General features: G+C 34.9%; 1 pseudogene; it reads left to right on the top strand.

Annotated features, from left to right (window-relative positions):
• Positions 1–13,954, top strand: part of LOC129924748 (dynein axonemal heavy chain 6-like) — a 64,547-nt pseudogene that overhangs the window by 25,777 nt on the left and 24,816 nt on the right.

Consider the following 13,954-nt stretch of genomic DNA (forward strand, 5'->3'; position numbering starts at 1 on the left):
AAAAGAAGATGATTACGTTTAGTAGTAATATAGTATTGATGTTCCTTTTTAAATGCGATGGATAAGAAAATAAAATTGTACATAGGTTATCGTTTACTAATTGTACTTTTTAATGATACATTTTAAGATTTGATGAACAAAGGGCTGTTTTGGCAATTAGTAATTTTTAAAAAAAGGACAAGCTATGGCTGAATAGTACCAATGTTTGATTTGCAGGAAATAAGAAGTAAACAAATCTCTGTGTTTTTCTGAAAAGTTAGCACCTCTAGACCATGAAAACATCACCTTCATTTATCCCTTAGCCTGTTCAAATGTTGGGACACTACACATGATCTGTAGACCATTTTCCTTTTCTTTTCCTTAAGTAGAATCTCTATCAGTGACAGGCTTATCCACTCTTTGATGTTGTCTTCCATTCACTTTCTATGCCTCTTCTTCTTTTTCCTGGTACTGTTCCCTGAACAATCGCAGTGTAATAAAATTCACTGATAATAACAATTATAAGTTGAGTGATTATTTAAGTTAATATTTCATGTAGAACCCAGTCAACATTTAAGAACAAAAGACCTCTATCAGTATTTCAATACACTAATGAGATTCTAGGCTGCTTTTGATCTATTTTACTATGTTCTGATAAGGCTCAGAGCTGTGGATTGTTTCAAACCTCTAACCAATATGAAATATTTAATATGTATGGGTAACAGTTTCTTTCAATTTATCAATCAGGTTCAGAAACAGGTGGCTATCGATGAAGCCAAAGCGAAAACAACTGCTGAAGAAACTCAGGCTATAGCAGATGATGCTCAGCGAGACTTGAACGAGGCGCTACCTGCGCTGGAAGTTGCAGAGAAAGTAAAACATTTTTATTTCTTCATCTTATAAATTACAGACATTCTTTCTAAACAGAAGATAGTTATAGATTAAGCACATCCATTTGCTAATCTGGTCATGTAAGTTAATTACAGTCTTAAACTCACCTAAGTCTTGATTGTCCTGGATGATTCAGGCAACATGTTCCTTGCTCCAATAGCAATAGGGAAGAAACACTTGTACCAATTGTCCTACCAGATGGAATAAGAAATGTTACTTGTTACTTTATCTTTGTGTCTTTTGGAGTATTTCATTAGGTTGTGCTTTTGTATTTATAAGTTATGGTTGAGTGTTTTATGTATTATTATTCCATCCCATCCCAGTGGTGCAACAGCCCATGGAGGGCTCTGGACTGCTTCAACACATCCTTCCATTCAGATCTCTCCTGGGCCTTTCGTCTCCACGCTCTAACCCCAAACTGTTAAAGATCATCACATCATCAATCCATCGCATTCGGGGTCTGCCTTTGGGTTGCCTGCCTTTTGTTTTTTGTCTGTATACTATTTTCTCTCCTCTATTTTCTGACATTCTTTCAAGGTGACCTGCCCAACGTAGTCTGTTCTTTTTTATTTCGGTCATTATTGGTGGGTCTTCATACAGTTGATATATCTCTTGGTTAGTGTGTGTCCTCCATCCTGTTTCATCCTGTATGGCACCATAGATTTTCCTAAGAATTTTTGTTCCCAAGTATTAATTAAATTTTCAGATTTCTTAGTCTGTGTCCAGGTCTCACTTCCATGCATTGCTGCTGGTCTTATTATGGTTTTGTATATTATTTTCTTGGTTTTCCTTGAAATATGTATTATTATTACTTTACTTTTGTATCTTCTGTCTTTCACAAAGTGTCATTACATGACAAGGTAGTAGTTCCTTCTCTGTCATTGAAACATGATCTCATTTTCTTTTAACTCAAAGACTGCTAGGGAAGATTATCTTCATTTTGAAAAACTGGCCGCACACATGGCATGAAAAGGTTGGGTATCTTGAGAGTTGCCCACTTTGATAAAAAAAAATTTTGTAAGAATGTTCTTTACTGATGACCATAATCTCCTTGTCTTCAATCTCATAATACTGCCATACACAACTTCATGCCTTGAGGTGTAATAATAAATAGCATTTCACAGTCATGAATGTCAATTTCATTTTCTTTGTGGGATCTCTTTGAGAGTTGCCTATATATCACTTGGGAGCACTTTCCAGCTCACAGCTCCACATAAAATGTCATTTGGGGAGGCAATTTTCCGGCAAAAGAACTACATGTTCATCCCATCATAGTTCTGATCTTTTTGCTGTGGCATGAATGTGACAGCTGTTAAGATCTTAAAATCTCATATGTTGTCAAACATTTTTACCTGGTAAGGTTCTTAGGCATCAGAAATGGGAGGAGCTCAGCTTTTTGATGTGACTGGAACATAAGGTCCAGGAATCTGAAGCATAGAAGGACTACAGTATTGTCAATTTTTAATTTTTGTACAAGTGCTTAGTCTTCTTGACCATTCTTGTTTTTAAAGTCTGAGGCACTGTGGCATGCAACATGGAAGTCTACCTCAGCATATGGGCTGGCATTTAGTTACCAGATAGACAAACATTTTTACGTTTACTAGTTTCTGGCCATCTTTAAAAATGTCTTGTTTCTTGGCAATTTTATTGGGAGGAGGTTGGTACAGAACTTTTGTCTTTGCTGCATTGATATTGAAGCCAAAGTTTTTGCCTTAGTGAAGAGGGTCAAGCTCTTTTGAAGACCCACTATATTTGAGGGAAGTAAAGTGCAGCCATATGTGAATAGCAGATCTCTGATTTAATCATATTTGACTTTTGCCTTTGCTATAAGTCTCTGAGATTTGTCTTGTTTTATGCTGTTTTTTTTTTCAAATTTTAAACACATAAAATAAATTTTAAATTTCATATTAACCACTTCATTAAAATTTTAAACACCTAATGTTAAGTTAAATTTAAACTTTAAAAAACTATATATATGTGAACTAATGAAACTCTCAGAAAAGATCTACACATAACCACTATGCATATGAAGTATTGATAACTTATCACCCTAGAAGAGTTGATTGCTGGAAAGCACTGAAGAGTTTAATGCTGGGGAAACAATAAATTAATTTTATTAAACTCATGAGCTCTACCACATTTTCTCATCTTCTTCATCTACTCAGCTTAGCTGTAGGCTCTCTGCAGTGGCAGGCTGTTCTTCCTAGTTGTTCCACACTGCCTTACAGAGTGTTAGTTATTCTAGGTTGTTCAGTTCAATTAAATTGTGACATTCTATAAGAAAATAATTGACAGTCTTGTAAGAAGATGACTACATCCTACGCGTCATGCATTTAGTCATGAATATATGACCTAAATTCTGCTAAGTCACTGATTTTCCTGGCTAGATCAGGCAACCCATTCCAAGCTCTAATAGCACTGGGGAAGAAAGAGCATTTGTACAAATTTGTCATAGCATATGGAACGAGGAATATGCCTTTGTGTCTTTCTGAGTATTTTATTAGGTTTTGTTTTTGTATTTGAAGATTCTGGTTCAATGTTTTATGTATAATTGATTCCTTACTTTTGAATCTTCTATCCTGAAGGCTTTCTAAATTTAGTGATTTTACTAAAGGCTTTACTCTTGTCAAATGTGAATATTTGTTTGTTATAAATCTCACTGCTCTATTTTGTGTCTGTTCCAGTTTCTTAATGTTTTCTTGAGTTGAGGGGTCCCAAACAGAGGATGCATATTCTATTATGAGCTTAACAAACATTTTAGTTATGCTTAATGCTTTGTTTGATTTTTTTTGATAGTTTAATCAATATGGGGATTCCATGGCAGTTTTTCATTTATCATAACACCTAAGTATTTTGCGTTTTTAGTCTGTGTTACTGGTTAACCATGAGTAAGATAAGTGGAATTTATTTGTTTTAGTTTTTATAATAAGAATGACAGTGATCTGTTATGACTCTGCACTTTCAGGCTTTGTTAGCACTAGACAAAAATGACATTGCTGAGATACGAGTATTTACCAAACCTCCAGAACTTGTTCAGACAGTTCTAGAAGCTGTTGCCATACTCTTAGGCAACAAGTAAGTGGAATAAACAAATGAAACATTAATGTTTTATACTTGGTGAACGTCTAATGACCGTGACCTTCAGTAATTCATTGCACTAAAATGTTGATTGCATATGCAATAATGTCTTTCAGGACAGACTGGGCGAGTTGTAAAGCCATGCTGGCAGACACAAACTTCTTAAAAAAAATTTATGAATATGACAAAGAAAATGTCCCAGCCGCCAAGCTGGCTAAAGTCAGGAAATATACATCCATGCCAAGTTTTGTACCTGACGTTGTAGCCAAAGTTTCAAAGGTAACTTATTTTATTGTCAGAGGAATCATTAAATTATTTCTAAAAACTCATTAGACTGAGTCCCAAAAAGCCTGTGGAGTCTGGGAGCACATGAGGCGCCCTGACTGCACTCCCCGTGGTGGAGGCTGTCCAGGCCTGAGCAAGCTATTATAGCACAGTGCAGGACAGGCCACTGTCCTGTTGGCTCATATTTCTCGCGGCTATGGCCAAATTTTGATTCACTGTGCCCCGCTGCGGGGAAGAAGAGGAAACCCTGCCTCATATTCTGTTTGACTGCCCCAGAGTTGCTGATCTCCGTCTCGACAGGTCTGGGAAACCCAAAATTCTCTACCTGTATGGCGACATTTATGCACTACGCTAGACAGCAGGGTTTCTGGCCAGGGCTTTTGCAAGAGAGGATTTGAGCCTCTCAAGCCCTCACTCTAATGGAGTTTGATGATGATGATGATTAGACTGAATAATGAAAAGGTAAAAAGCTGGCAACACATGCATTCAATGGACAAAAAAAAAATGGAGGATCTAGATTTCACAGAGGATATCTGCCTCCAAAAACTACAACATGCTCATTTCAAATGAAACAAGATCATTATAGAAGTGGAGAAAACTGATTTAAAAATCATAGAAGCACAACTACAAGTTCAAGGAGAAAACCTAGTCGAAAGAGATGATACTGTCTATATTGAAAGCATCATAAGCAAAGAGGGATGATTAACATAGATGAAACGCTCTTCCAAACTGACAACAGCCTTAGCTGATGAACAAGTAGGTTATTTTAAAATCTATGAGAACTATTATAACATTAAAATATGATTCCTAGTCAGACCCCAGTTTTTATAATATCAAAGATAAATTGAAATGATCAAACAAAAATATCACCTTGAGGAATAAATTAACGATTTGAAAATATGTGCATTCATTCACTAAAACCATATTTCCATATTGGAGATGAGACATGCATGACACACAATCTTGGAAAGAATTGTGAGACTACAATGATTTTGTCACTTTCTTGGTGTGATTTTTTTTCATATTTCTACTTTAAAAAATATACATTTCAGTAGCTCAACTATCTTTGAATCCCAAAACAACATCTCAATCTCATGATTTCATGTTGAAATAAGAAATGGGACATTACTAAAAACTCATTTATTTCTCATCTTTATCATTGAACTATTTATTCTCTGCTCCTTGAAATATTTATTCTCTGCTCCTTGAAATATTTATTCTCTGCTCCTTGAAATATTTATTCTCTGCTAATTTAAATATTTATTCTCTGCTCCTTGAAATATTTATTCTCTACTCCTTGAAATATTTATTCTCTACTCCTTGAAATATTTATTCTCTGTTCTGCAAGGTTGTTAAAAGTGGTAATGGATATAAGCACTCCACTACCTAAAAAATACTTTCTATGGCTTTCAGATAGCCTCTGACAAACAGCCTCTACCCGTTAGATGTTAGATATGGGAGAATTGTTATCACTAACTGGGGAAAATGTGTAACCAGTGCCTAAACCAGTAAGCTTCAGGCAGGAGGGGCTCATTAGCCTTGGTTGACTACCCACCTAGGAGAAGGAAAACTGAATTCAAACCTCTGCTGCCTAGCGGCTATACCCAAATATGTGAAAGGCTTTGGGAGTCTATCTTGAGGAAAAATAAGGAGCAGACAAGGCAGTTTGCAGAGCCTGCGCCACCGCATTTCGCATTCTGTATCAGCAGTTGCTGTTCCTTTGGATTCATCAGCTGTGCTGAGAAATTGGAAAATAGCTGTTTGGGTTACATTGTTCCAACCATAACTAATGCCCAGGCATTCATCTCATTTCTCATTTCCATAGTTATTTTGCAACTGAAGGAGGCCATTGTATTTATTCCCTTTCTACATCATGTTTCTTATAGGTTCGCTGGGAGGAAAGTGTTGCCAACTTTGATGTACAGTTGAAAAATGTAGTAGGAGATGTTTTTATAGCAGCAGCTTGTGTAGCTTACTATGGAGCCTTTACTTCTACTTACAGGCAAAAACTTGTAGAAGGTAAGTCTAAACATCAAAAACAATGTACTTTTAAAATGTTTAGATACAGACACCCTTGAAAACTAGTACCATTAAGAGAGCAAACTGGTCGTGTGGTATGCCTTTAGAACTGTCATCAGTTTGAACCCTTCCCACTGCTGTCTGCTTTGGTTCTCAAGAAGTTTAGATTGGTACATGATAATCTTAATTTCTGAATGAATGTCCAAAACTTAAAAAACGAAACCTTTATTAATGCAATGTCTGCTTATACCATATTAACTGATTGTTTTTTGACTAGCTTAAGTCTTGTGTTGGTTACATAAATACATTTTTTAGACCTTTGTAGCAGCTTTTGATTCATTTCAGTTGTAAGTTTTCCTAATCTCCCATTAATCTTGATACATGACAACTAATCATCCTCAATAAGAAAATATGAAAAGTACAAAATGAATTAGGTTTTGAAAATGGTGAAGGCTGTTTCTAAAAAATGTTTATAAAATGTTTTGCATGTTACGGATGTTCCTTCAAAGATAAGGATAATCTACTTTCTAGTCCAAACCTCCTGCTTTCTGCTTTTGAATTGATCATTTGAGACTGTATACCTTCCTGGCCAAACATCAAATTATACAAACTTCTTGTTCTCATAACTCTTGAAAAAATTATTAGGTCTAGCTTGATTTTTCATTATTTAGTTATGCTTTACTCTCAGATATATGATTTAGTAGTTAGAAACAAAATATTTTACATCAATTATTATTAACTTAGAAGGCGCGGTGGCTGAGCGGTAAAGGGCTTGACTTCCTAACCGTTGTCCGGGGTTTGAATCCTAGTGAAGACTGGGATATTTAATTTCAGGATCCTTGGGCGCCTCTGAGTCCACCCAGCTCTAATGGGTACCTGACATTAGTTGGGGAAAAGTAAAGGCGGTTGGTCGTTGAGCTGGCCACATGACACCCTGCTTGTTAACTGTAGGCCACAGAATCAGATGACCTTTACATCATCTGCCCTATAGACCACAAGGTCTGAAAGGGGAACTTTACTTTACTATTATTAACTGTATCTTGTATTTCTCACATTTAATTATTTGTTAAAAACTTTTAGAAATATTTATATTAAGAAAGAACATTTTTAAGAAAGTAGCATAACATAACCTAAATATTACCACAACGACCAATTGATATGACTGAAATACTCTGATGTATCTAGAATGAATACTTAGATTCATTATAAGACATTTGAATGTATTTAATAATTTGGATACAAAAACTTTTCTACAGGTTGGACTAAACGATTGATTGAGCTTCAAATACCTGCAACAGAAAATATGACGCTTGTGTCAGTCTTGGCAGATATATATGAAATTCGACAATGGAATGCTGATGGTCTGCCAAGAGATGCTGTGTCAATTGAAAACGCTGTTCTTGTAACTAAAGGTCGCAGGTGGCCTTTGATGATTGACCCACAAGAACAGGTAAAGTTTCTAAGTAAACAAATAATGTTTCTAGTATGTACTTGTATTGATTAAAGCTGAGTTTTATTGTTGACACTTCTTTCAGGCCAACAGATGGATCAGAAATAGAGAGGCTCTAAATAAGCTTAAAATTATTAAATTATCCAATTCCAACTTTCTGAGAACACTGGAAGCTTGCATAAGAGCAGGTTTACCTGTTTTGATGGAGGATGTTGGTGAAGCTTTGGATCCAGCACTAGAACCTGTCTTGTTAAAACAAACCTTTATACAGGTAACATTTTTCTATTACATCTAAACATTTAAACACTTTATTGTATACCAAAATTTTCTCTGTGTGTGTAAAAGCTGTGTTTGTAAAAGCAAAAAGGTTTAATGATGGAGTTATGTCTCCTGACTTGTTACAACTTCACGTAATCTACCCTTGGACTCCAATATCTTTTGAGGGTTTGGTCAGTGCAACATTCAATTCATTTCTCCATCTATAACTAAAGTGCTTTACATTACAAGTAACATATCAATCTTTAAACTCCTTTAGGTAATTGAACCTTTTATGTAACCTTATTGACTTTCAGTTATATATTCATAAGTAAGGTCACTTTTATCAAATTTGACACTATGAAAATGCTTCATTTCTAAGGACTTAACATGTTTCTTTATAAGAGTAGATCCAAAAATTTTGACTTTTTTGGTGTGCCTAATTAGGTATATGTGAAGTAAAGCTATTGCTTGTTTTAATCCCAGGATTCTCAAAGAGATGCCCAGAACAGTGTTAATGCAGAGTGTTCAGATGCAAATGTATTGTTGAACAGAGAGGAAAAAAAATGTTACTGTTATCTTTTAGAACACCAATCTTGGTTGCTGAAGTTATCAAAATATATTTTGTACAAAAATAAATAGTATAGTGTTGTAGGTAACTGTGAATGAAAAAATGCGAGGCTAAAATGATAATACATAAAAGGTTAAGGATGATTTTATGGAATGCCTCCCCCCTCCCCATTTGCCAATGCTTTCAATGAATTTCTTAGTGTTGTATCTGGTCTCCTTAGTGGTTGTCTTGGAATGTTCCTGGTTTTTTTTTAATAGAGTATATGTAGTCATAACGTATTTCCAATTAGAAAATTATTTTCTGGTCAGAGCCTACTTGTTATATTATAGCAGAGAACAGATCATCTTATCCTATCTTGTCTGCTTACCATATTCCTTTGTAGATTGAAATCTAGATAATGATATTTTAAACATTCTCGAATATCATTCTCATTATAACTATGTTATGGGCTGATTTATGATAATTTTTCTTTCCTTTTCTAAGGGAATGAACTAAGTTTTATGTTTAGGCTCACAATAGATTTTATTGGAAATATAAGAAAATATAAGATGGAGTTCATTTGCCCCTGAGTCCACCCAACTCTAATGGGTACCCGACTTTAGTTGTGGAATGTAAAGGCGGTTGGTCGTTGTACTGGCCACATAACACCCTGCTTGTTAACTGTTGGCCATAGAAACAGATGACCTTAACATCATCTGCCCCATAGATAGCAAGGTCTGAAAGGGGAACTTTACTTTTACTTAGCTCGTGTCTCATGTTTACAGGAAGTATTCAATGAACAGCGTTTTGGATGTAATCTTTAAAATTAAAACAAAAGTTAGTTTATCTTGTAATATTTCTAAAAGTAATGAAGTCTATTCACATGTAAAATATTTCACATGTTCCTTCAGATTTGATGGTAATTTCATCCTAACCAAACCTCTCGCTGAACTGTAGGTTATGAATCTGGTACTATTGAGACCATCGAACAACAGTCCAGTCAGCATATCACACTACCTGGCTGCCGTCAATGAAACGATAAGGAAAAATCTTAGCATGAATAATATTATAATAAATGAAATGACCATAAATAGAATCATGATGAATCAACTAGTAATTAATAAGATTATTATAAATAAAATCAGCATAAGTGAAATTATAATTGAATTTGTCATGAATGAGCTTAAAAGGGATTGGAAGGATAGAACTTGCAGTTAAAAACTAAATTTTCAAAGTGATACCCAATGTGTAGAGTTTTAGGCCAACATTCTGATTAAATAAAAATTACTTTTTAATCTTTTTTTTTCGTTGTCTTTTTTCAGGGTGGGCGTGTGTTGATTCGCTTGGGGTATAGCGATATAGACTATGATCGAAACTTCCGTTTCTATATGACCACCAAACTGTCTAATCCACATTACTTGCCAGAAGTCTGCATCAAAGTAACAGTTATCAATTTCACAGTCACCAAGAAAGGCCTTGAAGATCAACTTCTTAGGTTGAAAATTTCTTTTTCGTCTGTTTTTTTTTTAGTTACATGCATTTTATTTTAGCTCTGGCTTAATATCCAAAGCATTCTTTCAAGACTAAATTAACCAGTCGAATTGTTAAAAAGATTTAAAAAAAAATAAGATTAGTTAAACTAAATACATTACAATTTTTATTACCAAAATAAAACCTACATTTATGTAAATGTTGTTTTATTGTTTTGATTATGAAAATAGAAATAGAAATTTTTTTTTGGAATACAATCTGTTTTTAAATAGACTAATTTTCAACTAGGAGCAGTAAAAATTTCAACTAGTTACATTTAAAAGGTCAGACATGAAAAGGTTGTTTTTCTTTCTATTGGTTGTAGTGATGTTGTCAGTTTAGAGAGACCAGACTTGGAAGAACAAAGAAATGAACTCATCATGAGAATGAATGCTGATAAGAACCAGCTGAAATCTATTGAAGATAAAATTCTTAAGTTACTTTTTTGAATCGGAAGGAAATATATTGGACAATGAAGAACTTATCAATACATTGAATGATTCTAAGGCAAGTATCACATAGGCCTTGAAATGTGAGAGTTTCACATGTGTGAGTTTCACTTGTTTCCATTGGTAATGTGGGTGTTTATGACCATTAAAGCATCAATCAAATGTCCCAAGCACATCTTGAGGATCTCTCATTCCTTATATCTCTCGGCAGAAGTAACACAGCACTAAAATAATTTTTTTTATAATTCCGCTAGCAGAGTTTAATATGTAATAATGATCATATAATTATAATGTGATTTAGAAAACAAAGATGTAGAAGACTAGAAATCAAACAGAAAAAATACCATTATGTTTTGTTAGACTTGGTTCAAGAAAAAACAATGTTCATAAAGTTAAACAAAATTCTAAGATTAAAATGGGTCTAACAATGTTACCAGAAAATTATATCATGAGGGTGTCTACCAATAAATTTTACTGCTATTGGGAAAAAATTGGTTTTAGTTGCCAATTTAAAGTAAAAACATCAAGTAACAGTGTAGATACACTTGTTGAAATAAGTTCAGATGTAAAATGTATAGCAGACATGTATTAACTAGTTTTTAATTCTGATCAACTTAAAGAAAAATATTGAATGGGTTCTTGACAGGTCACCTCAGCAGTTATCAAAGACTTACTTACATTGAATTGTTTCTTGACAGGTCACCTCAGCAGTTATCAAAGACTTACATTGAATTGTTTCTTGACAGGTCACCTCAACAGTTATCAAACAAAGACTTGCTGAATCCGAGACAACAGAAGAAAAGATCAGTGTGGCCCGGGAGAAATATCGCTGTGTTGCTGAGAGGGGTTCGGTTATGTACTTTGTGGTGTCTGACATGGGGGAAGTAGATCCCATGTATCAATTCTCTCTCAAGTATTTTAAACAGGTAAAGGAATGGATAAGCCAATAAAATCATCACATTAGTATGTGTAATTTACATTCCTAAACCAATAAGTATTGATCTTAGTACCCAAAGTTGGTCTCTTTCAAATTGTGGTGGGCCCATGCATAAATGTAAAATTTTTAACTTTACCCATATTTACTTCATATACATTTTGCAAGTATTTAAAAAGGATATTGTTATAAATGAACTTATTGATATGGGTAAGGTTAGATGTGCATATGACACGCTCACACAGGTGACAGAAGCCATCTACTGCTAGCATTAAACCAGGATGAGGGATGGCCCTTCAGGAACACTCTACTTGAAAATAGGTTGTGATGTGGTCATGTGATTTGTCTAAAAAAGGTCTGGGGACATTCTGTCATTTCCTAGAAGGCCTTCATTGGCCCTTTATAAAGAGAAGAGGTGGCAGAGTCAAGATAGTCTGGTAGAGTCCAGGTTCAGTTCACTTCTGGACAAAACAGATAGTCTAGTATGATTCAATTAAGTAGAGCAGTACCTTTTTGTAAGGTTCTCTACAGTGAAGTGCTTGTGCAGTCTTTCAAACTTCCAACTGTACAGTATTTGACATAGTTTATTAGAGTTGATAAAGTACCCGGCAATCTGAGTCCAGTGTTTCCAGGCAGCCAGATAGATAGTCATAACAATAAAAACAGATAAACAGATAATTTACTCATGTGTTTTTTTCTCATATTCTTTGACAATCAGTATATGTCTTATCCAAAATATCCATTATTTACAGTTAAAGTTTGAAATACAGTGTCATTATTAACTAATTTAGAAAATTCATTTTAAAATGTTTAGCTTCTTTGTGTATTGTGTTGCTGATGGGCAGAACCACTTTAAACATTACCCCTGTAAACCGATTATAATAATAATCTTTATTATCCATGAATGCTTTGCTAGATGGTATATTAGATGACAATGACGGTATATAAGATGATAATGACGCCAACCTGCAACAAATTTTAGCACTGCAGCTATGGTTCTTGACAAGGCTAGATGGGATTCTTCTGTAAAATCCATTGTTTCTTTGTGATTAAAAGAATGAATTACAAGGTGTCAACATTTTTTGTCATCTGTGCCTCTGTAATAAATTGGTAGGGTTCGAAAACAGGACTAGGCAGTAGTCAAAAGGACCAAGGAGCCATCTGTATGAGTATGAAGTAGAAATTAGTTTGGTGTATTTTTTAGAAAATCTGAAACAAATTTGAAAAATGAAATGATGCTAGAATAGAGTAGTTTTCTCCCCTACACCCACATTACTCATAAAATAAAAAAATAAAAATCTCCCTCCCCCATCATCTGATTGTCTGAAAGGAAAATTGATCCAGTCCAAAGTTAGAAAATCATGTCTGAGTTTAATTTGAATTTTAGCCTTTATTTTTGAGTTTAATTTGAATTTTAACCTTTATTTTTCCAATGTTTCAAATGCTTAGGATTTAGTCAGAAACATCTTAACCATTTTATTATTTTAAAATTTTATTCAGCTATTTAACAATACAATCTCAACCAGTGAGAAGTCCGATGACCTTCAAACACGACTGGACATTTGCTTAGAAGAGACTACAGTATGTATTTACAAGAATGTTTCTAGGTAATTCTTGTATTGTTACCTGCATTTTGTCTCATGGTTTCAGTAATATTGACATTACTGGAATTGGTGTAATGCAAAAAAAAGCACTCCACTGCCTATAAAATGCTTCCAAAGGCATGCGTCTCAACTAGCCTCTGACAACTAGTCCAACTCAGATATTGGTATGTATTTACAAGAATGTTTCTAGGTAATTCTTGTATTGTTACCTGCATTGTGTCTCATGGTTTCAGTAATATTGACATTACTGGAATTGGTGTAATGCAAAAAAAAGCACTCCACTGCCTATAAAATGCTTCCAAAGGCATGCGTCTCAACTAGCCCTCTGACAACTAGTCCAACTCAGATATTGGATCCGGCTTGAACTGTTATCTATAAAGAAGAGCACTGGTGCTTTCACAAGTAATCTTCAGGCAGGAAGGGGCTCCTTAGCTTGCTGGCTACCGACCTAGGAGAAGGAAAACTCTAATTCAAATCTCTACTCATTTGCAGCTATATCCAAACATGGGGAAAGTTTTCAGGAGTCAACCCTGAAGAAAAATCAAGAGCCAGTGACCCTTGGGCAGCTTACAGTGCTACACCCTTGGGCAGAGTCTGGGATGCCCATAAAATTTACTCCTTATCTTTATTGGCATTAACCTTCATTTGGAGAGATCAGCTGGTTGCAAGGGGAGGGGGGGGGGGGGAGGACAGCTGCATGTGTGCCATGGTTCCAATCATAGCCTATGTATTCATCTCAATTACATGAGACCAATAGTTGTTTCATAACTGAAGGAGGCCATAAAATAATCAAATGTATCTCATAGTGCCTCTAGTATATCTTGTTTTGTGGGTCATGCTTTATTTTGTAGTATGCTTGGTCCCCTTTCACATCCTTCAGATGCAGATGATGCAAAGGTCATCTGTTTCTATTACTGATGGTTAACAAGG

The sequence above is a fragment of the Biomphalaria glabrata genome, chromosome 2, assembly GCF_947242115.1.
Source record: "Biomphalaria glabrata chromosome 2, xgBioGlab47.1, whole genome shotgun sequence".
Lineage (NCBI taxonomy): Eukaryota > Metazoa > Mollusca > Gastropoda > Planorbidae > Biomphalaria > Biomphalaria glabrata.